This window comes from Protopterus annectens, chromosome 5.part0, assembly GCF_019279795.1.
Source record: "Protopterus annectens isolate FY-2018-M chromosome 5.part0, PAN1.0, whole genome shotgun sequence".
Classification (NCBI taxonomy): domain Eukaryota; kingdom Metazoa; phylum Chordata; order Ceratodontiformes; family Protopteridae; genus Protopterus; species Protopterus annectens.
Window position 1 is genome coordinate 241,593,148 of NC_056735.1, and position 24,526 is coordinate 241,617,673.

Here is a 24,526-nt window from a genome sequence, read left to right on the forward strand (position 1 = left end):
AGGTATCAACCATGAAAAACTTCTCCAAATCTGACTTTGGACTCCTAAAAACAGAGGTGGCTAACTTCACAGCACCCATGCCAATGGAAAATAGATGCATGACTGTCAAATCATACAACGATGCGCTGTACGAACATGTACATAAATGCATGGAACTAGCCATACCCAACAGAACCAAGACGCTCTCCACTAAACAAAAGAAGCAGTCTGGTGGTCCCCTGCCATTAATAAACTCTACAACAGAAGAGAGAAACTGTTGCAGAAAAAGGTGAAGTCCCAAGACTGGAAAAATTCCCTTATTAGCCTCAACAAAAAGTTGAGATCCCTCATCAAAACCTCCAAAGCCAGCTATGAAGGCAGAATTGTGGCAGACACTATAAAGAACCACAAAGCCTTCTTTAGTTATATCAAGTATCTCCATGGCAATACCCAGATTTGCTCTGAGTTACTGCACAGTGGTACCTCCTATACTGAGCCAATAGATATTGCCAACATACTGGCCGACAGATTCAGTGCCAACTTTACCCCCCCACCAAGGACTATCTCAATATGGGAAGAATCCCAGACACCCTGCATTACTGCAGCACAGGTTAAAGCTGCATTGTCTATGGCAACGAAGACAGCTTCCATGGGACCCAACAATATCCCTGGCTGTGTTCTACATGAATTACAAAGTGAACTGGCATCACATCTGTGTGCTCTATTCACTCACAGCCTAACCTCAGGCTTTGTTCCTACCAAATGGCACATTGCTACAGTCATCCCTCTCCATAAAGGAGGAGCGACTACAGACCCTGGAAATTATTGCCCCATTAGCCTCACGAGTCTGATATGTATGGCTATGGAGTGCATCATCATGGACCTAATTACAAAGGATATAGGGAATCTCCAAACTCTAGATCCCACCCAATTTGGTTTTGTGAAAGGTAGATCATGCCTGCTCAACCTGATTGACTTCTTTGAGTCAGTCATCAGAGCGGTGGATGAAGGTAAGGCAGTTCATACAGCCTACCTCGATCTGGCCAAGGCCTTGGATAACATTCCTCACTCAGGAATTATTGATAAACTCAAACTAGGCATCAACGCCTATATCATTAGGTGGATTGCAAATTGGCTCACAGATAGAACACACAGTGTGAAACTACAGACTCCAAGTCAGACTGCTGACCAGTCACTAGTGGAGTCCCACAGGGATTGGTCCTGGGTCTTCTCCTGCTTGGCATCCACTTCTCCAAAGTCCAGGCCAACACGGAGGGACTCTGGCTGACCAAATTCGCAGACAACTGCAATCTGGGAGCCATTATTAACTCCCCAAGTGATGCAGACATCCTACAGAAAGGCCTCACTGAGACCAATGACTGGCATCGAAACCACGGCTTTAAGCTTAATGCTAAAAAATGCATCATTATCCCCTTTGGGAAAAACTTAGTTCCTACTTATTACTACATCGATGGGAACCCACTGAACACTGAAGGCGTTACAAGAGATCTGGGGACACAGGTTGACAGCAACTTCTCCTTTGACCACCACATTGCCACTGTGGTCAGAAAGTCCTTCTATGTGGCACATCTCATTACCAAGGGATTTGCATCCAGGAAGAAAAAGGTCATCATTTCTCTCTACTCTTCCCTCATTAGACCAATCATAGAGTATAATGCCCCATTTGGCATGTACCTCACTAGACACCTGCAACAGCTGGAGAGGCCACAAAAGTACCTCACAAAGAGGATCCTAGGCCTTAAAATACATGTCCTACACAGACAGACTCAAAAAACTCCAGCTAATCTATGTCTCATATTGTCTACTAAGAGGCGATTTCTGCTTGACTTACAAAGCCATGTCTGACTCTGTTAGAAATGCTACAGCTAAAGAAATCGCAATCCCTCCACACCACATGCTCCAGAGACCTCAACCTTATTACCACAATCAACAGAACATGCTGGAGGGACATGTTCATAACCCAGAGACTGCCCATGCTCTCGAATTGACTTCCCATACATGTCAAACAGAGCACATCACAAGCCCTCTTCAAGAGAAATCTTGATGAGTGGGAGGGAAATAGAAAGTTCACCTCTGGGATCACTCCAGTGGGTCTACTTGATAGAGGCACTGGGAACTAATGATGAGCAGCAGAAAGCCAGGGCACTTCTATGGGTTAGGCTTGTAAAGGCCCCAGGTCCATTAGCCTAGTACACACCTATGAACCTATGAACAGACTGGATTGACTAAGCAAACTTGTAGGTGTTTGTTATATGTCTGTGCTTCAGATTCAGTGGACCACATATTTTAATGTAATGAGATAAGCACATAATGAACAACACATTTAGTACAGCACAAGACATCTTGTTTGTATTTGTACTCAGTGCTGGATCTGGCACTTGGTAACCTAGGGAGCTGCCTAGGGTCCTGTGCTGTCTAGGAGTCCCAGCCACAGCATTTAGTTTAAAAAAACAGAGTTTTCCTGCTTGTTTAAATTTGAAAAAAAAAAACTGCTTTCATCTGATCCAATAAAATACTACTGCTTTAACAACTCCAGCCTCTTTTACTGACAGAGCTATTAAGGTAATGAGATGCAATTATAGTGACACAGTGAGTAAATGAGAACCTTTAGAACCCTGGTGCAAGACTTATTCTTGCATCAGAAAAATAGTCTTCTTTTTGCAGCTCCTTTATTTTTATTTTTACTTATTTATTTATTTTTGCAGCAGCAAGGGATGGAGTTAGAATTTCTATGTTCAACATTAATGGTGTTATGAGAGGCTTTGGCTGGCACTTTAATCTTGGCAAGAATGGTTTTCTTTTTGCAGCATAGCTGCAATGAGATCTGCAGGAAGGGACTTTTTGTGGCAGCAAGGTGTGTATGTCTGTGCTTGTGTGTCATAACTCTCTGGACAAAGCCTGCCACAATGGGGGTACAAAGGCCTAAAAATAGGGACAGATTTTAAATATAGTTCTTATTATCTTAGAAAGTTGCTAGAATAACAGGGTATGTATTAAAATGTATTTTCTAAAGGACAAGAAGTGTGGAACTCAAATGTATGACACTGTTTAGTAGTTTCCTTCCTCAGATCACTCCCAGTGATTTGCCAGAAACCAGAAATTATCTTTAGCCATATTAAGAAACTTAGAAGCTGCCATAAATTCGGTGCTGAACTTATCTCGAATCATACTTCCTTCTATGACCACAAGGGCATTGCTAATATTCTTGTGGACAATTTTTCGTCCACTTTCATCTACCTACTGTCCTGTCTCCCCTCCATTCCCTCTCAGATGACCCTTATCAAAATCACTCTTGAACAAGTCAGTTTGATAATTTCCAAAAGGAAAAATACCCAGATGACCTGAATTCAGCTAGCAGTCCAGGCCTGATACTGTAAGTCATGTGTATGGGACCACACACACACACACACACACACACACACACACACACACACACACACACACACACACACACACACACGCACACGCACACGCACACGCACACGTATGACAGAGCAAGCTCCTGCAGTGATGGAGGTGCATAGGCCTGCCACTGGTGGGTAACGTTATGGACCTAACCACAAACCTCCTTATAGCTTCATGTATGACAGCTCCTATAGATGGGAAGGTTAATGGTCATTAGCCAAATGTGAAGCAATATAAAAATACAAGTTCTATGAGTTCTGATAATATTCTGGATTATCTGCTGGGAAGCACTAAATCCTGCAGCAAACCCCCTACATTGATGTCTTCAGCCTGAGTCTATCCATTGGAGAACAGCAGTTCTAGTGCCAGTGCATAAAGGCAGTCCCTCCACTGACACTGAGTTCTGAATCTGGGAATAACAGGTCTGTGTTAACTTCAATAGTTTTGTTTGGAAGACTACATTGTGTATTTTAGCTAAAATAATAAACAATAATGCAAGTGGTCTTATATTCCCTGATATGCAGGTTTGGAAAGAGCAGATCATGGCAGCTGAGCTTGGTTGTGGTCTTTGAAAGGGTCTCAGCAACCATGGATAAAGGGCATATGGTTCTCACTAAGGAAACCTTGCCAAGGTCTTTAACTTTATTACTATACAGAAATTGTTCACAAACTCTGCCAACTCAACAATAACCCATATGCTGTACAAACCAGTAACTTAGTATTGTATTAACAATTGAAAAGGGAGAGTTCAGTTCAACTTTCATCTGTTAATGCAATACTATGTTACTGGTCTGTACTACATTTGGGTGCTTATGTGTTAAAAATTCACCATTATGATGGTTTCCTTGTTGAAAGGAGAAACAACTGCTCATTGGTGGAGACCTGGTACCTAAATGCCAAGACACTTCTTGTTGGTCTAGTAACAGTGACATCCATATGGAACACAAGAGGTCTTGGGTTCACACCCCTAACAAGGTTAAGTATTTTCCATTACAATATATAATTTTCCAGATAGCTAACTGGATGTCTGATATAACATATACTATTAAGATGGTGGGTATTTGCTGTGGACAAAAAAATTGTCAGTAGTGCTCCATTGAGCTTAGCTAAAGCCCCTAATTTTGGCATATACCTCTCTGTCATGAAAGTGTATGTCATAGGACTAATGCCAACCAAGAACTGCAGACTGGAGGCAGTTATTACATCCCATTCTAATACTCAAATTGTTCACAAGGACTGGACCAGTCAAATGGTTGGTGTGTTAATTATGGCCTTATACTGAATGCCAAGAAATGCAGCATAGTTTCCTTTAGTAAATTTAGCATTACCATGGGAAGAAGAGAGATGGAGAGGTGGGGTTTCAGGCACCATCAGACTGACAGCTTCTTTAGAAAAAACTGTGTGACAGAGAGAAGTATAAATGTTATAAAAGTGAATTGGTAGAAAGCTAAGTGATTGAGCTGTTTGTGAAGCATTTACATTGTGCTTATTTCTGGGGTGTTTTTTCAGGTCCATGAGAATTTTTCTGAGAGTCTGAGTGGATTTTATGCCTGTCGAGATGGATTGCCAGATTTTTAGGTGCCAAGATTAAAAATAAAGTGTAGTCAGCACATTTTAGCCTATTAAGTGGGGATTATAGATGGTGGTGGTGGGGTTTTGGTTGAGAGACTTCAAAGGCTGCATGGTGGGAGGAATCTTACTGGTAGCTACAGGTGAAGTAAGGGAGCAGTTGCCATAATGGTTAAGGTCTTCAACTTCCAAGTGCAAGGTTTGCTGTTGACTTTCAGCCAATGCTGCTGTGGAGTTTGCATGTTCTCCCCAAAAACATGCTGGGTGTTTCCACCTCAGACTCACTCAAAATGGAATGAAGCCATAGGAAGCAGGATAGATACTAGGTGATGCCTTTTGAGGAAGGGTTGTATAGACCAACCACTTTAGTCACTGTAGATCAGTGTACATATCTCTTTAAGAAGCCTCGTGTGTGCATGCACTAATGTATTGATTACTGAGCACGTGCAGGGACAGAGTGCCATTTTGCATTGAGATGTTGTAGTGTAAGCATGTCTGTGTGTAAGCTCTATCTGTAATCAGTTTGATTATAGTTATTGAAGCTGCTATCCATCCTGATGTGTTTTCATATAATAAAGCTTCATAAATGAACTATCCTACCTGCTTGTCATCCTTGGAGTAAGGGATGAGCGACATGGTGTCAGAAGTGGCATATCTAATGGCTAGAAAGAACTCCAGTTTCTCTACTTTGACATCAAGATGCATCTAGCTACTGTTGAAAATGTATGTATAATTCGTAAAACAGGTCAGAAATGAATTTCTAATGTTAAACTTGCTCAAACTATTTCTTATTTGCTAAATATGAAACAAAGCATACAGACCACTCTAAATGATATTAATATGTGTTTTGCGAATCCATATTTTTCATATTAACTGAGGCTACCTGAGGTATCAGAAGTATATGAAGTGTTTGCATATTTGTGCGGTGTTACAGTAATGTTATTGCACAAATACAGCCACTTCAGAGCATATTTCACAAAGTACAGTATTTTGAAGAGTTTATTGTGCATTTGTGTGTTACTGCAAGTTGAAGAGGCAACTTGTTTGTACATAATTACAAGGGCCATATTTTCAGTGTATTTGTGCATACTTTGTTGTCATGGCTGAAGGATTTTGAAAACCAGGTCCACTAGTGTTTAATAATAATACTGCTGAGAACTGGAGAGTGTTTGAGCAAGAGTACGACATTTTTATACAGGCTGCATTTTCTGATAAAGATGACCATACAAAGTCATTTATTTGACTTAATTTAGCTGGGTCAGAAGGCATAGGAAGGGAAAGTTACTTTGTGTACACACCTGCATTTTATGCTGGAGAGGGGGGAAATCATCATATTGTTGTACAGGCTGAGTCAAGGGAGGACACTGAGTGCTTAAAATGTAAATTCAGAGAAATGTGTAGCCCCAGACAAATATTACAATGGAGAGGCACTTAATTTACACAAGAGATCAAAACCCTTGTGAAACGTTTGCAGCATATATAACTGACCTGAGAAATAAAGCTAAAGTGTGCAGATTTGGTGATATAAGAGATGAGTTGATAAAGGACAGACTTGAGTGTGGTATTAAAGATGATGCTGTGAGAAAGAATTTGCTTTGTGACAGTGATTTAACTTTGAATAAGGCCATAGAGATTTGTCAGATACATGAGCTCACAGAAAAGCACACAAATATGCTTACAAATGAGAATAACTTTAAAAGTCACTGCAGCAAAGCTCATATACATAGTATGCAGCATGTGGTTAAAAGAAAGAGGTCCAGGTACATGGCAGCAACTGCAGTCCCAGCCACACCCACTGGAGTACCTCAGAGCTTTCTAGCAAGTTCCAGAGTTTGCACAGCCTCACTGAAGTATAAGAGTGAGTCAGCAAACGCAATGCATGGGCCTCAACCTAATTTCTTTATCAGTTGTCATAAATGTGGCAGTAACCATGAATCTAAAAGAGAGATGTGCTTAGATTTTGGTCAACAATGCCACAAATGCAATAAATGGAATCTTTCAAAAGGTTTTGGAAATCAAAAGAATGTGTGCTCTCTTTTACTAAAAGGGAACATTTTAAGAAATTAGTTAATTAATTAGACAGCAGCAATGTGGCATCTCCTACTTTTTATGTTGATGGTGTGTCAGTGCTTAATGAGACGGTCAATGCAGTTGAATTATGGGCCAATAATTATGTATTTTGTATTGTTTGGATAAATGGCAAACCCAGAGAGCTCAAAGTTGTTACTGGCTCAAAGTGCAATATTATGTCTGCTGAAACATTTGCTAGAGTAAGTGCTGGTGCAAGGCTTGATTTGGCAAAGTGTGTGAAGCTTGTTGTATATGGTGGTGAAGAGATTCAAAGTGAGGGCTCACTAATGCTTTCATGTTATTCTGCTGGTAAAAGTTACAAGTTATTAGTTTATGTAGTCAAGAGGCACATCCAGTCATTATTAGGCCTCAAATACATTTTGAAAATGAGACTGCTTTCATTTAACAAGGAAGTTCACCATGTTAGCTTAAAGACCACTACTCTAATTTTGCCCAGTACATTTTTTTCTACCTATGCTGATCTTTTTGAAGACAAACTAGGCAAGTTTCAAATTATGTACTCCATGAAGTTAAACCCAGATGTCAGTCCAGTTGTCAGGCCAGCCAGAAAGGTTCCAATAGCTATGCAGACCAGAGTCAAAGCCAAACTAGATAAAATGGTGCAACAAGGTGTGATTTGTCCAGTTGAAACTTCGACTGACTGAGTATCTTCCATGGTGGTAGCTCATAAAAAAAGCTCAGATGACATCAGAATGTGTATTGACCCATGAGATTTGAACAAGGCACTGAAAAGACCTCATCATCCAATGTGTACAGTTGAAGAAGTTGCAAACTTGATGCCAAATGCCCGTTTTTTTTTCTGTCTTAGATGCAAAGAGTTCATTTTGGCAAATTCAGCTTGACAAAAAATCCTTGTTGCTCGTTACTTTCAGTACTCCATTTGGAAGGTACAGATTTCTGAGAATGCCATTTGGGATAGATTCTGCAAGTGATGTCTTTCAATGTGCAATGGAGCAAATTTCTTCTAGGTATTCTTGTGCTAGTATAGCAGATGACATACGGGTAGGAGGTAATGGTGAAGCTGAGCATGACAGAAACCTCAGAAAAGGCCTGGAAAGGGCACATTAAGTGAATCTTAAGCTCAATCCACAGAAATGCAAATTTAGGCTATGACAAGTCACTTACGTTGGTCATTTACTTACCAGTTTAGGATTACGACCAGACCCTTCTAAACAAACAGCCATTCTTGAGATGCCAGCTCCAGACAATGTCCAAGCCCTGCAATGTTTTCTTGGCATGGTTAACTACCTAAGCAAGTTCATTCCAGACCTGAGTCAAATATCCGCACCACTCAGAGAGCTAACATGGTAAAGATGTATCTTGGTCATGGTTAGAACAACACCAGAGACCATTTGATGTCCTGAAACAGACAATTGCCAGTCCATCTACTCTCAGATGCTATGATGTACACAAGCCAGTTACCACTTCATGTGATGCTTCAAAAGTTGGCCTTGGTGCAGTCATTTTATAAGAATGTCAACCTGTTGCTTATGCATCTAGAACTCTCACCCAAGCTGAAATGCAGTATGCTCAGATAGAGAAAGAGCTTCTGTCAATTGTGTTTGCATGCTCCAAGTTCCATGATTATGTGTATGGTAGACTTATCCAGATTGAAATAGATTATCAATCTCTAGTCACTATCCTGAGAAAGCCTATGCACACAGCCCCAGTCAGATTGCAATGCATGACATTGAGATTGCAAAAGTATCATTTCAATCTTGTCTACGAGAAAGGCAAACTTCTTTAACTTGATTTTGAAGTCATGGAAGTGAGAAATTTTTTCCTCACGTCTTGATGAGCTCAGAGATCACACTGCCGAAATTGTACATTGTGGAATCACAAGGAGCAGTTTTTAGGTGGAATCAGAAGCATTTGTTATCGGTATCTGAGCCTATACCACAGCACATTGTCTGTGAGAAAGACTCTTTATCTCAGAGTGAGTTGTCCGGCGTTCCAGTTCCAGAAGAAGTTCCAGAGAACATTCCCATTCCTGTGACAAATCCTGAAGTTCCTTAGAAGAGCTGTTCACCGAAACCTGTCCCTGTTACTAAGTCCCTTCCTGATGGCTATTTCACAAGATCTGCTCGAGTGTCGAGACCATGTTCCAGATATACAGCGACTTGGACATGCCAATATGAACCATATGAGCATTGTGTTTTCTTTTTTGATTGTGTATGCTGATGCATGCATAACTGCAATCTTATTTGATAAAGTGCATTCTTTTCTTTAAGAGGGAGGATATAGATAAGTGTACATATCTCTTTAAGAAAGCTCCTGTGGGCATGTACTAAAGTATTGATTACTGAGCACGTGCAGGGACAGAGTGCCATTTTGTGTTGAGATGTTGTAGTGTACATTGTTCTACTTTCTTCGACAGTCATGCCTCAGTGTCACTGTGTTCTCCTACAGAATCCATCAATCTTTTTGCTGGGCACAATTACCTTCTTACTGTCTCTCCAAAATCTTCTTTACCAAACTGTTTTCAAATTTCTTGCATATGTGCCAACATAATCTGTAGTCTTTGACCTTCTCTGCTACTTTGGCTGGACAGCGGCTTTGGGTGCTGACTTGTCTAAACATGGGCTAAGCTCTTAGCTAGGCTTATAATGGCCTCAAGGCCAATAGCCTAGTAACTTCCTATGATAGTATGATCCTATGTCAGCATGTCTGTGTGTAAGCTCTAGCTGTTAATCAGTTTGTTTATAGTTATTGAAGCTGCTATCCATCCTGATGTATTTTCAAGTAATAAAGTTTCTTAAACAAACTATCCTGCCTGCTTGTCATCCTTGGAGTAAGGGATGAGTGACAGTCACCCTGTACATAGGAGAACGCAGACCACAGAATGTGTGCCATGTCAGAGCTAGTAGTCACTTGATGGTGTAAAAACTGGCTTTAGGTAATTTAGTCACACAAACCAAGGTCACCAAAATATAGTGATAACTTCTTTGAAGATCCAGCCTATTCTAACCTATGACAGGGACTCATACCAATGGTGGGAGTGGCTGATATGATCTATGTTCCCCTCTGTTTGCTAGTGTGGGTCCCAGGAGCCGAGTCAATAACCTACTAGCAGGCCAGTGCCCAGTTGCCCAGCTTGGGTTACCTGGGATAGTTCCTTTGAAGGAAAAGTGGGTCTTAGAAAAGAGAGGCCAACAACCACCTGCTCACCAGTTTACGAGACATTAAAGGCAAATGGAAGGAGTACAAAGCTGTACTGCCTCAGATACAGCTTAGAATGAAAGAGAAAGAAGAGCTCAACCTAGAAGAAGTCAGAATAGCACCAATAAAACTGAAGTCAGGGAAAGCAGCAGGCTCAGATGAAGTCAGAGCAGATATGATTAAAATGTTAGAGGAGTTAAGGGAGAAATAGATCCAGTGGGTATTCACAGCAGTATGGAGAGAAAGGCATATCCTGAATGACTGAAGAATAACAATTCTAGTAGTGTACAAGAACAAAGGAGACATTCACAACTGTGAGCATTATAAAGATATCAAACCTCTATCACACTGCATTCAAGTACTGCAGGGGATGATTGATAAATGAATATACAGAGAAGTAGAAAGTAAGATGGGAGATGAGCAGTTTGGATCAGGATACAGCACAACAAGCTTGATGTTGGTAATGACACAGACAGTTGAGAAACAGAAATGAAGAAAGTGTCCAAATGGTCATGCCTAGACTTAGAGAAAGCATGTAGCAAGGTCTCAGGAAAGCTGATTTGGGCTGTCCTATTATAGTTTGAAGTCCTGGAAACATTGGCAGAATTATTGCAGGCTATGTACAAGGAACAAGTAACACAATTAAGACCAATGTTTGGACTCACAGAGGGGTTCCTAGTGGTGGGAGGTGATGAATCAGGGTTAAGCTCTGATCCTACTACTGTTCACACAGGATTATGTTAGTAGGGGACAGATCAACAAAATGCAAATTACATGGCATTACAAGCAAACTCTAAACAAGAGCTTTACCAAATGAAATGTGAACAGACTGCAAAATCAAAGGAACACAGCATCAATCTGAGTGCAGACAAGTCAGCTATCCTGGCAGAAAATAGAAGAATCTGAAGAAGCTGAAAACTAAGATAGAACAGGTTAACAGCATTAAATATTTTGGAAGAGGTGGATGAGGGGAAAGAAATGAGCTCAAATCTAGAATCGGAGGAGTGGCAGCCAAATGGAAGAGTGTCAGGGTTGGTGTGTCACAGAAGAATATCACCAAAGCTGATACGTAGGGTGTACAAACCACTGGTGAGGCCAGAATTACTGCATGGTGCAGAAAGCTGCAGTGAAGGCAGAGCAGGTGAGAAATCCTGAGATGACAGAAATTAAATACCTTGGCTAGGTGGTAGACTACACACTATGGGGCAGACAAGGAAATGACATCAGAACAAAAGTTAAAGTAGTGTCAATTGCAGAGAAGGTAAAATAAAACAGATTATGATAGTTCAAGCACGTGTGTGGGAAAGCAGAAAATGATCTAGAGAAGAAGATTTGGGAAAGACAGGAAAAAAGCAAGAGGAAAAAGGATGTCCAGCAAAGATATGGGTGGACTGTGTGAGAGAAGACCTGCAACAGTCAGGCATGACTCGCAAAAATGATAGGAGAGGGACACTGAAACAAGAGAGGAAGTGACAGTTGATGTGACATAGAACATGGAGAAAAGGGACTTAATAATGATGATGATGATGTAGCTTATGAAGTAGGGCAGCAGTGTTAGTTAGTTTAAAGAGAAGTTTTCCATGAAGAAGGACAGAGATACCATGGGAAATGGCTAGCAGAGTAGCTTTCACTAGAGTGGAACAGGAGCATTTCCTTTTAGGGATTAGAGTAATAAACTTACTTATGCTGTGTGTTGTGGTTTGTAATGTGGTATGGCTCATTTGTGAAGCAGAAGTAATAATATGTAGGCTATGTTCTAACTGAGGCAAGAGGACTCCCTCACATTGTACAGATCAACCTGAAGTGGAAAAATTGTGTGAGACTTTCCTAGCCCAGAGTTATAGTAGGTCGTTGGCTGTTTGCCTGTGGTCAGGATAGATAGCATTCCAATTAAATATGACCCAGTCTTCTGAGATATGGGTACCTGTGTTGATAAGAAACTTTCCTTTGAGCACCATATCTCTGTTGTTGGTAATAAATCCTTTTAACTTTCACAATTTATCCTTCATGGTATCTCTTCAAGATCCAGAGATGTTATATTTCCACTTTATTACTCCATTAATATATGTGTCATTGAATATAATTAACCCTTTGGCATATACCTCACTAAGCACTTAAACCCACTCAATGAACCTGAACATTTCCTCACCAAAAATGTTCTCAGGTGCTTTGTACCCTTAGCTACTTCAATAGACTAAAATCCTTATTCTTCTACTCAGGCTCTTGGTGGGTAATCTCTGGGCATCTATGTAATGAACAACTCCACACTCTTGATTACTTTCACAAACAACTATATTAACAATACCAGCTAGAATACCAAGCACATAATAAAGTTTATACCCACTCAAAACCAGTCTGGATGTTGGGATGGGCAATCACTAATCCTTACTGGAAAGAGGTGGGAATAATCTGCTCAAATGGAGACACTATTAATCTCCCACTACTGCTAGGTAATATGGAAGAGCTTCTTCATATTCTCCCTAGTTATAACCTTAGTAGAAACCCATGAAAATGTATGTGGGGGGTGTTTCTAAATGAGTTGAAGGTATAAGTCATGAAACTGAGCTCCCTAGTTTTACAGTACATGTTATCAAATGTATTACATATGCTAAACTTCACAAATTAAATTTAGACTTTGCTCTGTCTTTTTTAAATTACTGTTTCCCATTCATTTCAATGGGATGTGGTAAGATGTTTGCTTAACTTGTGTACTAAATAAGGTTTACGTAGCTTCCAAAGATTTTCTGCACTAGGCTGTCATATGGTTGGCATTCTACTTTAGTTTTGAAGTGACTTTTAATGTTCTTTTAAAGATGCCGGTAATTGTTGCCATTCCTATCATTTTCTGATTGGTTGGTTTGAGCTATGTTTTTATTTTTATTTGTTTATTTGTTCTTGTAAACATTTTTAAGATGATACCCATTTTCATGTTTTGAGGAGTTTATTTAGCTGTGCATTTTGTTTTGTCATGTTTTAACCCTAATTGTTGATGCATGCAATATATGAAGTTTTATTTATTTATTTTTTTCTTGTGACATCATCAACAGCTGAGATAGAGTTTCAAATTATCATTTCAGAAAGGCAGGGGAGCTTTTTACACAAACAGAATATAAATAAATGTGGTGATGACGTAAAAAGAATGCACGTAACTAAAAATCTTAAAATGAGATACAGATAGGATATATTTTATTTCACCATAATATCTCGAAATGCCATTAGGATGTAAGATCTCAGCTAAAAACATAAACTAAATCTATCCAAAATACTGTTTTGAGGAGGAGAGGGGGTAAGACTCTTTATTGCCACAACTCAAAATATACTAAATTTTAGTTCAAAGCATAAGATTCCTAATCCTCAGTGTTATTAAAACACAGTAGTACTTCAGCATGCCTGATGATTGACCAAAACTGTCCAGCAGGATTCATCAAAAGCTGTGTGTCTATGTGTATGTGTGAGTGTGCGTGTGCATGTCTGTGTGTGGGTGTGTGTGTGTGTGTATGTGTGTGTGTGTGTGTGTGTGTGTGTATGTATCCACAAATCAGTCCAAGACATTTGATTGTACAAATAATAGTAATAATAATAATAATAATAATAATAATAATAATAAACTTTAGCTAATGTTTCAAACTGAAATTTACTATTATACAATGACCCCCCCCATTAATATTCAAAAACGTGCATGCTGATTGGCAGCGTGCACATTGTAAATCTGAGTTATAGTAATGGATAAAGGTCCGGTCGCCCGGACTTTTTCCATTACTATAACTCTTTTTTTAACAGCGACGGAGAACGCAAGTTGTCCATTGCTTCACACTGTCTCGCTATGTTAAATGAGTTTAACATAGCGAAACAGCTTTAAAAAAAGCAACGGAGATTCTCTGTTGCTATTTTTAAAGCTGTCTTGCTATGTTAAACTCCTTTAACATAGCGAGACAGTTTGTAAAAAGCAACGGAGATCTTGCTTTCTCCGTTGCTTTTGCCCACAACTCTGATGTAGTGCGTGGGCATACGCATGTGCAGTACATCAGAACTGCCGCAGAATACCAGACAGCTGCGGAAGGGCAGCAAGGAGGCATTATACAATGCCATTATTTAAGAAAAGTAATTATTTTTTTTCTTAAATAATGTCATTGTATAATAGCAATAACCCACTTCTGGGTGTGGGTAATGCGGGATTTACCCACGGTTGGCTTTGTTTGGCCACTCGGGCTTTGTCCTTGTGACCAAACCACACCAACCGTGGCTAAATCCAGTATTACCTACACCCAGGCATGGGTTATTGCTATAGTAATCCTTTTTGTATTTTCTTTACAATGAAGTATTCAGGCTATTAAAGAATTCACACCCTCATGCCAATTATATAAGAATACTGAAAATCCCATGGCACACTTTCACTTATCAGGGTAAAATAGCCTGTCTTGCTTTTGCATAATTTATACAAATTCTAAACCATGCCACAAAAATGCCGCATACAATATAAACATGCCAAAATGTTCCAAATAAAATATTTCATTTTAATGTGTGTGTGTGTGTGGGGGGGGGTGATTATATCATGAAATATTGAAAACACAAAGTTAGATCCTTAAATGGTGGAACAAAACACAGAAAATGCAGAAAACTTTAAATATCACTAAAAGTGAATCATAAAGCATTTAATACTTCTCTCCCACTAAAAAAAGACCTTTGTCAGTTATCCCAGTGAAAAAACCTAGCTCAAGCATCATATGAATAGTAGTACTGTTTGGGAAGGAGTTTTTAGTAATGGAATGAGGAGGGTTGGCTTTAGGAACAGGGGGATGATTAGGGTTAAAATACACAAGGAACAGTGAGTGGGGGGTATAGGCATGCATAATGTCATAAACTTGCATCCCCTGCTGATTCTTCAGGGGCTTAGAATATTAATTGAACTCAGGTTGCCTGAAACACAGCTAAGGTTCCAGATACATCTTCCAATAATAAATATACTGCTTTCATCAATACTCTGTATAGACATGTTCTTTATCTTTTATTCACTGACTTAAATTATTGATTGATAGTTTCTTAACCAGATGCGTGTACTAATCTGAAGACACTTTTCAGCCATGACCCAGTTTTAATGCACTGAGTAACATAGAATGTAAGTTTTTTGCAGTAGGTTACAGTTTAAGGCAAATTACATTTCAACATTTGGCTGCAAATATATGGTAGATTCATACCTCTCAACTGTACAGATTTTCAACGAATGTCCAGATTTTGGCCTCATATTTTTGAACTATTTTTCATACAATTGTAGTTTTCTGGCAAATTTGTGGCAAATCATTAAAGACTGAAGTTAGAAAATAATGATAGACATTTGAGTTTCAGGCTTCATACCCTTCAGAAAATGCATGCAAATACCAAACCTGTTATGCTATCAACTTTCTAAGGCTGTAAGAGCAGTATTTAAAAATGGTTACTTTTGGGGTCGTTATCCCACTTTCATTTATGGCTTTGTCTAGATTTCTTGCTCTAAGAGGTTGAGAGATATGTTGATAATGCATCATTGTCTGTTAGGCTGTTAGGCAATATGAAAATGTAGCAAAGCAGTGAAGTTCTGCAAGTTCTTTATAAAGTTCTGAGTGATTAACTCTGCCTTTGCAGCTGTAATCATGAGAGAACATTGTGGTGTTGTGTGTCACGTGTGCTGTCCTTTCAGATTAGCATTTAGCAGGAATACTAATAGAGTCCTCATTCCCAAGTAATTATGGTACATTCCTCTCTAAACTACACTTTGATCTGCTTAAGATTTATGTCTCAGTGTGAAATTCAATTGCTTCACTAACCATAATTGTTTTATTGATGTGTCACTGTGTTCATCCCTTAATGGTGACAATACTTTGTCAAATTCTCCTTTTCTTTCAAAGTCGTTACATCTGCTGCATCTGTAAGCATGTCTTTTTTTCTCACTCTTGAAATATGTGCATCAGCTGAATATTCAACATACCATTTTACATGCAATGTTCATCCACATGCAGAAAAAGTGCTATATCTTTTACTTTTTGGCCATTAATGTTGTGTTTCACAGAACCCATTTCTGCAATCGTGCAGCTTCATTTCTGGTAATCTGTTCATATTAATGAACTTTCTTAAGCAGCAAGGTTTACTTTTTCAGCAATAATTCATGCAAACAACTTTTTTAAATAACTTCCTTAGGCAATAACTTATTTTTCTTTATAAATATTTTATTGAAGTGGGATCACTATCTGCTTCAATGACTAGCTTAGAATATTAAATTTCAAATCTATAAATTTCCCAAGCAGTTTTTCATTGGTTCATAGGCTAATTCTAGGCTCTTGATCCAGTGGGCCATTTGTAGACTAACCAAGAGACCCCAAATTGTGATTACCCGTTGACATGAATAATGTATACTTAGTTTTGACCCTTTCAATGAGGGCTTGAGTGGACAGGCCTAGAGTGCATTTACAATTTCCAATCCATTCATCTAGGTTATGCTTAAAAAATTACGGAGCTACTCTGCTTTACATCCAGGGGGAGTCTACTCAACAGAAGAAAAATTCGCTCAGGGAGACATCTATCTTGCCAGTAGTTCTATTTGTCTAACAGTGGAAGTTTAGATCACATGAGTGAATATTTAGTGTATTATTTGTTTTGTGGATGTGCACAAGGTTACATAGGACTGGGTGATTTAGGTTCTCTAGAATAGAAAGATTGTAATTGTCTGTCTTGATTTACCCATGCACAGCTCTTAGGGATTTTAGCACCCTGGACTAGTCACCTCCTAAATGCATTTCCAGACCAGCTGTTGCACAGGATAATACCACTCTGATCGACTGAAATATTGTAAAACTTTTCTTTATATCTACTGGTGTCCCCTCCAGATCTCTCTAACCCCCATTTGAGGTATGGCTCATTCTGATAACTTCCAGTATAGCATCCTGTTAAGAAATATCAATAGTGTATGCAACTTCTCATAAGGCATGACAGATAAATTGATAACCACTGTCTATACCCCTACTGAAGAAGCCTAAAACGCCAACAGGTAACAAAGTCAGAAAGTTCAACAAAAAGTCAGATATCAGAAAAAAGTTTACATAACTCTGTTTTAGTGAAAGGAAACACTTTTCTTAGTGTTTGTGGATTCATCTGCAGTTTTTAAATAATGCAAACAACAGGAAAAAAAAAACAGATCACTTCAGCTTGTTTTATCTGCCTCCTCTGTTGTATTGGCTAATATGGGCTACTTTAATAACCCTCTTTTTAGACAGCTTAGCTTCATAATCATATGAACATATATAAATCAGCACTTCAAGTCCATTAAGCCCTAGGACCAGGTTTGAGTATAATTACTTCAAGTATTAAGGTCCTCTTATAGAAAACAGTAAATGCATTTTTTGAAACCACAGTTTGGAACCTTTCAGTATCAGGAAGTGTCTATTCCAATCAACACCTGACCTTCATGCTAACAGCTTGTGGTGGTTCTCTACTCAATATACTGTTTATCAGAATTTCCCTTATTCTGACTATAAAGGACAGTGTGCTACAGATATCTACGCATGATGTCATATTCAGTCAATTCATTTCTAATGGATTTCATTTATGATGTCATTTTACTATTAATGTTCATTCCTTATTTTCATTTTTAATCCAAGACTTATATTGGTACCATACCTCTCAACTGTCCAGATTTTCACAGAATATCCAAATTTTTGCCTAATATTTTTCACCCATTCCTCATAAAATGTGTGGTTTTCTGACAAATCACTACAGACTGAAGTCACTAAATAATGTCATACATTTTAGTTTCAGATTTTATATCCCTCAAAAATGGATGCCAGAACAAATACTGTTATTCGAGGAAGTTTCTTAGTTTATAAGAGAAATATTTAAAATCTGTCCCTATTTTTGGGACTTTGTTCCCTTATTATTTTAGGCTTTGGCCAGATTTTTTGTGCTAGCAATTTCAGAGCTATGATTAGAATTGTATTTATATGTACCTATGATGTTCTGATTCCAGCAATGCTATTTTAAGCTGGAACTGAATGCTAGCAATAGTAGTCTATATACTGTTACTTCACTGTCTCCACATGATGTTTAAAGTGAAGTTCAGAAGCTAGAGTATATAGTTCAGGCCACAGTATACAAGGACTGAAAAAATGATGGCATAATAGATGGTGACTGTAATGATTTGTACATCTCTGTCATGCTGTTGTGGTGGAACTTGCCTTGACTTGCAGTGTAACTAGCTTTCAGATTCCTGCCGATAGATAAGAATAAATAGCTTCTGCCTGTATGTGCCTTTGAATGTAAACAGTATCCACATATATAACCATAAGGCAGAGGTTACTGATTTATCAGTACTATAACTGGCTGATATAGGCTACATCTGCCCTGGATGGGCTGTGCTAGAGATAGTGTATGGGTAGAGTAGTTATGTAATTGATTAGTTATGTAATTGGTTTGGCTGCTGTTTGTTTCACACCTCGATAGGTTACTGTTGGCCAGCATAATATTTTCCAAAGTATAAAACTCAGGAAAGAAGAACACCTAGCAGAAATGTTGGATCAAGTTATTGTAACTGACAGACTCTGGTATCACTCATCAGGCGATTGTATCAGCAGTATAACTGACAACTGGCTGGTAAGTATTATTCAGCTACATATATTTTATTTAAGAGTGTGAAAAACTGAGAAGCTGCCAGCCCAGCCAGATAGAATTTTGTAAATAATTCTATGTCATTGTGAATATTAATATGATCCACAGGCTGGTTTCACAAATGTAAGAAATGTGTTATGTGTTGAGCTTCAAAAATGTAACCACAGTGCACCCTGCTGGAAGAAAACTGATAAGTAAAGAATTTTACAACTGTGTGTGATCTCAAGCTCAGAGACAGAATATCTAGGCCAGGAAATTCTTTCTATTGTCCCTAGACAGAGATAATTACTAGGTTTCACATGTAACATCTCTTTTATTGCTGTGGTTTCTTGCCAGGTGCAGATTACAAAGAAATGTTAAATTTTAAGTTATGTGAGCCTGGGAAACTTAAGAAGAAATGCCAAGAATGATGTATTCTGAAATGACTCAACAGTAATATGTATTATCAATTTAAGACTTTGTCAGAGAGAAAGATTGGGCATTTTGTATTTTTTTCTGAATCTGACAACAACTTACCAGCATTGTGCCTTGCTTTGTAAGTGGGATCTTAGATCTTAGTACTTCTCTTAGAGATAGATAGAAATAGCAAGATTAGTCTAGCTGTTTTCTATATTTATGCCAGACTGTCCTACAATGTTTTTAAAGTATTTCCTGTTATTTCTGAACTCTCTAATGCCATTGTGTTGAGTTAAAGAAGTATTGTCTTGTGTCTTTGTTAATTATTATTACATGTATTTAAACCTTTTAACTGTGGCTGTTTTGTGTAGAGATAATTTAAGCTCTTAGAGCACTTCCATGTCTTTGGTGATACAGTATAAGCCACCCCTAAATAGCCTTCAAGTCTCAGTCACACTTACCAATTGGATAATAATAACATTGCACAGTAGACTTGGACACCCTTTGGTAAGGGTCTTTATAAAAGCTGATAGTAGTGATTGGTGGCAGTTGGTACTACTGTTTAGTCTGGACAGAAGGGGGCATAGCTAGTGAACCTGTGCCAGCCTTCCCCAGGGGTATCTGTGTGTTTGCATATAAATCAAATCTCAAAGTGCATGTGTGTCTGCTACTTGGGCAGGGACATGAAGCACTGGTTGGACAGAGAGGGTGCTGCAGGTTTTGGCTTGATCACTCACCTGAGATCTGAATCCTATAGCTGTGCCAGTGGGGAGTCTTCTTGGGTATCTGGAGAGAAAGGGAGAAACCAACCTCAGACTAACTGTGATCTATGTGTGCTCTTAAGGGAAATTGTACTTTACTGTGTGTATGTGTACTTGTTATCCTCCCAATGTGGATGCCCCTCACTGGTTTTATTAGTGAGGATTGAAGCTCCTTAATTACTGGGCCAGTGCATGGGCATCACAAAGACTACCAGGGAGAGTTATGTCTGATTACTACAATTCACCGACACAGGTTTTATTATTTTTTAATGTTATAAATAGTTGTTTCCAGTTGCAAAGTAAAGAAAAAATTGTACATCTTTGTTTTGTCTACAGCCTATATATTACCCTACATGCAAACATTACTCAGTCCTCCAGCAGCTCTTTTGTATACTCCCCAAAAATGTCTTAAACAGTGTACAAACAAACAAGCAAACAAAAATTAAGCTCACCTCCTTAACACAGCCACCAAGTAACTGCAACATTTAAGTACTCAGATAGCATGCTGTATCTGACAGTCACTTGGAAAAACAACAAGCAACCCCCCTGAAGGAGTATTCTTCTAATTGTCAGCATTTTACAGCAGATTTCATAACAGGCTTTCCTTTTTTTTTTTTTTTGCTTTGATTAAATATTAAAACTAGTGTTTGTTAGTGGAGTGCTTAGCAGTACAGTCTGTAAGTATGGGTTGCTGCCCAAACCACTAAATACATCATCTCTCTTGTGGTTTCCTTTGATGAGGTAAAAAAAAAACCTGAGATTTTGTAACAACTACAGATTTTTGGACAGCATATACAGCAAGAGTTCCACATAGTACAGCCATGTGATATGTAAAGGTCTGCACATTACTTAAACTGCTGCATAGAAGTCTAATGATAGAATGAATTAAGATACATGTTTTGCATGATTGCAGCGCTATGGTGTAGAGGGCATTAAAAGTGGTGACACATTTATATTTTCAATTCTTTTAATGAAATACAAATTATATACACTTTAAGGAATAAGACCTCTGATTCAATTTTTTTATCTTTTGTTAAAAAGATAATGAATACATTATAATAATATAATAGCTAGTAGAAATAATTTAACCAAAATAAACTATTTACAATATATACAAAGGCCTGGAATAAATGTAAACATTACATTCCTAGATGAATGAATAAAGAAAATAAATACTTCTATTTCCCGTTATGGAGAGTCAGGGTCCAGCTGAAAAATGTCAATGACAGATATCACTTTCTTCCAAGGATTATGGATGAAAGGTTTATGATAAATCTTGAGTTCTCTACCTTTGGTTTCCCTGTGAGCTGTTTCATTTAGAAAGAATAAAAAGTCTTCAAAGCGTGATGCAGCAGTGGATTTCCATTTTCTAGTTATACTTTTTCTTGCCACCACATGTATAGTCCAAAGTAGAGATAAGTTATTCTTATTCAAAGCAAAACCAACATTAACATCAAATAAAATTAAAGATATTGATAATGAAAATGTGTCAGAAAACAAATCTTTTAAAACTCATCTAAACCACACCAAAATTGTTTTAACAGAGAACGGTTATAAAACATGTGAAAACAATAATCTTTATATACCGGCCTGCATCTCCAACAATAAATATTGTTGATTTTGTCAAATTTAGCTTGCTTATTTGGAGTTAGGAACACTCTATACAAAACTTTCCATGTAAATATACTCCAATATTGTGACCCAGATGTAAGTTTGGCTGAAGATAAAATCTGAGATTTGTTCTCATAGGACAAACAAGAAATATGACCCACAGTAGTATGATTCCAATATTTATCTTGTAGTTTTATCCTATATTTTATTAAGAGTTTATATAATTTTGAAGTTAGATTTCCAATTTGGGATTTATCATAGATAATTTCATATAAATAGTTAATCAATTTAGGAGTTTCTTTAAAAAGAAATTACTAAGAATTTTACAGAGATCATGGGAATGAGCTTTCACACTTTGAAGCAGTAACCAATCATGAGAATCCAAATCAAAATCTTTTATAAGCTGATGAATTTCTTTAACTTTTAGTTCTTTAATACAGTGTTGCCAACAACTGAAATTTTTAGCTCCCAAGAAAAAAGTATGTTCTGATGAACTTTATCAAAAGAAACATTGGTGATACTAAAGGGAATTAAAGCTTCAAACCCAATTTTAGTGTCAACATTAGAAAGAATATATATATATATATATATATATATATATATATATATATATATATATATATTTTAAATTAAGTGTAGAGTTTATAAAATTAAATTTTGTAGGTATACAGATATTATATTGTGTAATATAATAAAGAAACTGCCAGAATGTATTAGTCTGATCTTTTGTCATATCTCTGGTGTGGCCATGAGTTCTAGATTGGCTCCCTCTTTCGCTAATCTAGTTATTGCTATGTGGGAGATGAAATTTTTTGTGACACATCCTTTGGCTAAGAACATTTTATTTTACAGGTGTACGTTGATGAGGAGGGTTTGGGAAAACAATAGACTTCCTGGATATTCATTTGGAACTACTTGATGACAGTTTTAGTTTCAGTAGTAGTATCCACAGGAAATCTACCTTTGTCAATCAGTACCTGCACAGAGACAGTCTTCACCCCCAACATATGAAAAGAGGGGTTGTCAAGGGACAACTTATAAGGTTGAGTAGTTTGACCAGTGAAGATTCTTTTTTTTGATGGTGAGGTTAACAAACTGACTGGATTTTTTTACAGCCAAAGGATATGATTTGTTTTGGTTATGTAACATTGTTGCTGAAGTTATAACTCTCAGAGACAGTTTAGCTAGCCCCAATTTGAGAGGCAATTTCAGTGTAGCAAGCAGGGTGAATCAAAACAACAAGGTGTTTGAGCTTGCCTTCCCATTGTCCATTTCAGATGGAATGGACATTATTAGACCTGCTATTAAGGAGAATTGGAAGGTGTTGCTTGCACATTCTGAACTGTGAAAGTCATGGGTAATGAACTTTGCTCACTTATAAAAAGGAATGTAACACAAGAAGTATACTTGAAAGTACTTCTAAGACATCACACAAAGGGGTAAATGACCCTGTTGAGATTTTTGCTTGTAGTCATTGCAGACAATGTAGATACATAGCCAATTCAGGCTCTGTTGAGTTGAAACATTTCAAGAAAGTTATTTAGGCAAAGGACAGGTTTACTTGTGATTCTGTGGGCATTGTTTATCTCATAGTATATAATTCTTGTATCAGTTTTTATGTTGGCAAGACAATCAGGTCACTAAGTAGAAGGATTTATGAACATGTGTTGGCAGTGATAAACAAAGACAGGAGTAATGCACTGGCACAACACATTTTATTATGTAACAATTTTAAGAAATTTACATTCTTTGTTTTAGACATAGTAGTTTGTGGTCCTTTGGTGGGTAATTTTAAAACTTTATTAGAATGTATGGAAACTAAATGGCAAATAGCTTTAAGAGCAGACTACCCTCCAGGACTAAATGAAACTATTAACATCAAGTGTTTTCTTCAGTTACAAAGGCTTTGATGTAGTGAGCCAAACTGTTCCCAAAATGGGCTTTATTTGATGAAACACTGTGTAGTAGTTTGTTATTGCTGACTATTTTATATATATATATATATTTTTTTTTTTTTTCATGTATTTATATATATGCTATGTTAAAAAAAATTGTAGTGCATTTTAAATTTTTATGACATCACAGTGGCTATTTAAATAATTTATTTGAGGCATTTTGTCATTGGATGATTTTTTTGCGCATGACAAGTATTTAAAGGGTGGTTTCAAGATTTTGTATTTATTTTGATGAAGTTTGTGCTGTTTTATTAAACGAACAAAAGCTTATAAGTTGTGTGGTCTGGTTCCTTCCTAGTCTTTGGTTTGCTGCTGATTTATTGCCTATAAATATTATATTGTATGTTTTTTCTGATTAAGAAAAACTTGTGCAGCGATAGCGTTGCTGCCTCACAGCAAGATGTTCTCCTTTTCGATTCTCGGCTGGAGTGCGGGGAGTGCCTTCTGTGTGGAGTCCGCATGTCCTCCCCATGGTTGGGTGGGCATTCGAAACACATGCGTAAATGGGTGCGCCTTCGTTGAAGGTTGGACGTCAAGCTGACACCTCGGCGTTTGTGAAAATCTACTGCCAATCATTAGTGGACCGGAGTTCCGCTGTGGCGACTCCTAACCGAGAAAAGCCGAAGGACAAACATAAATTTGAAGGATTTGCAAATTGTCGGAGTAAGCACATTATATATGTGACAACCTTCAGTCAATGCAAGGCATACTACATAGGAAAAATGAACCAAATGTTTAAAGAACATATTCTAAAACATTTATTCGACATAAGAAATAAAGTTACTAGTAATGCACTTTATATGCATACTAGTGCCAATGGTAGCCATTATTTTAAGTTTATGACACTAACTAGGCTCCATGAAACTTTAAGAGGTGGTGATTTAGTAAATCAAACAGAAACTGAAGAAATGAAGTGGATAATGAACTTGCGTTCAGATCAGCCACCAG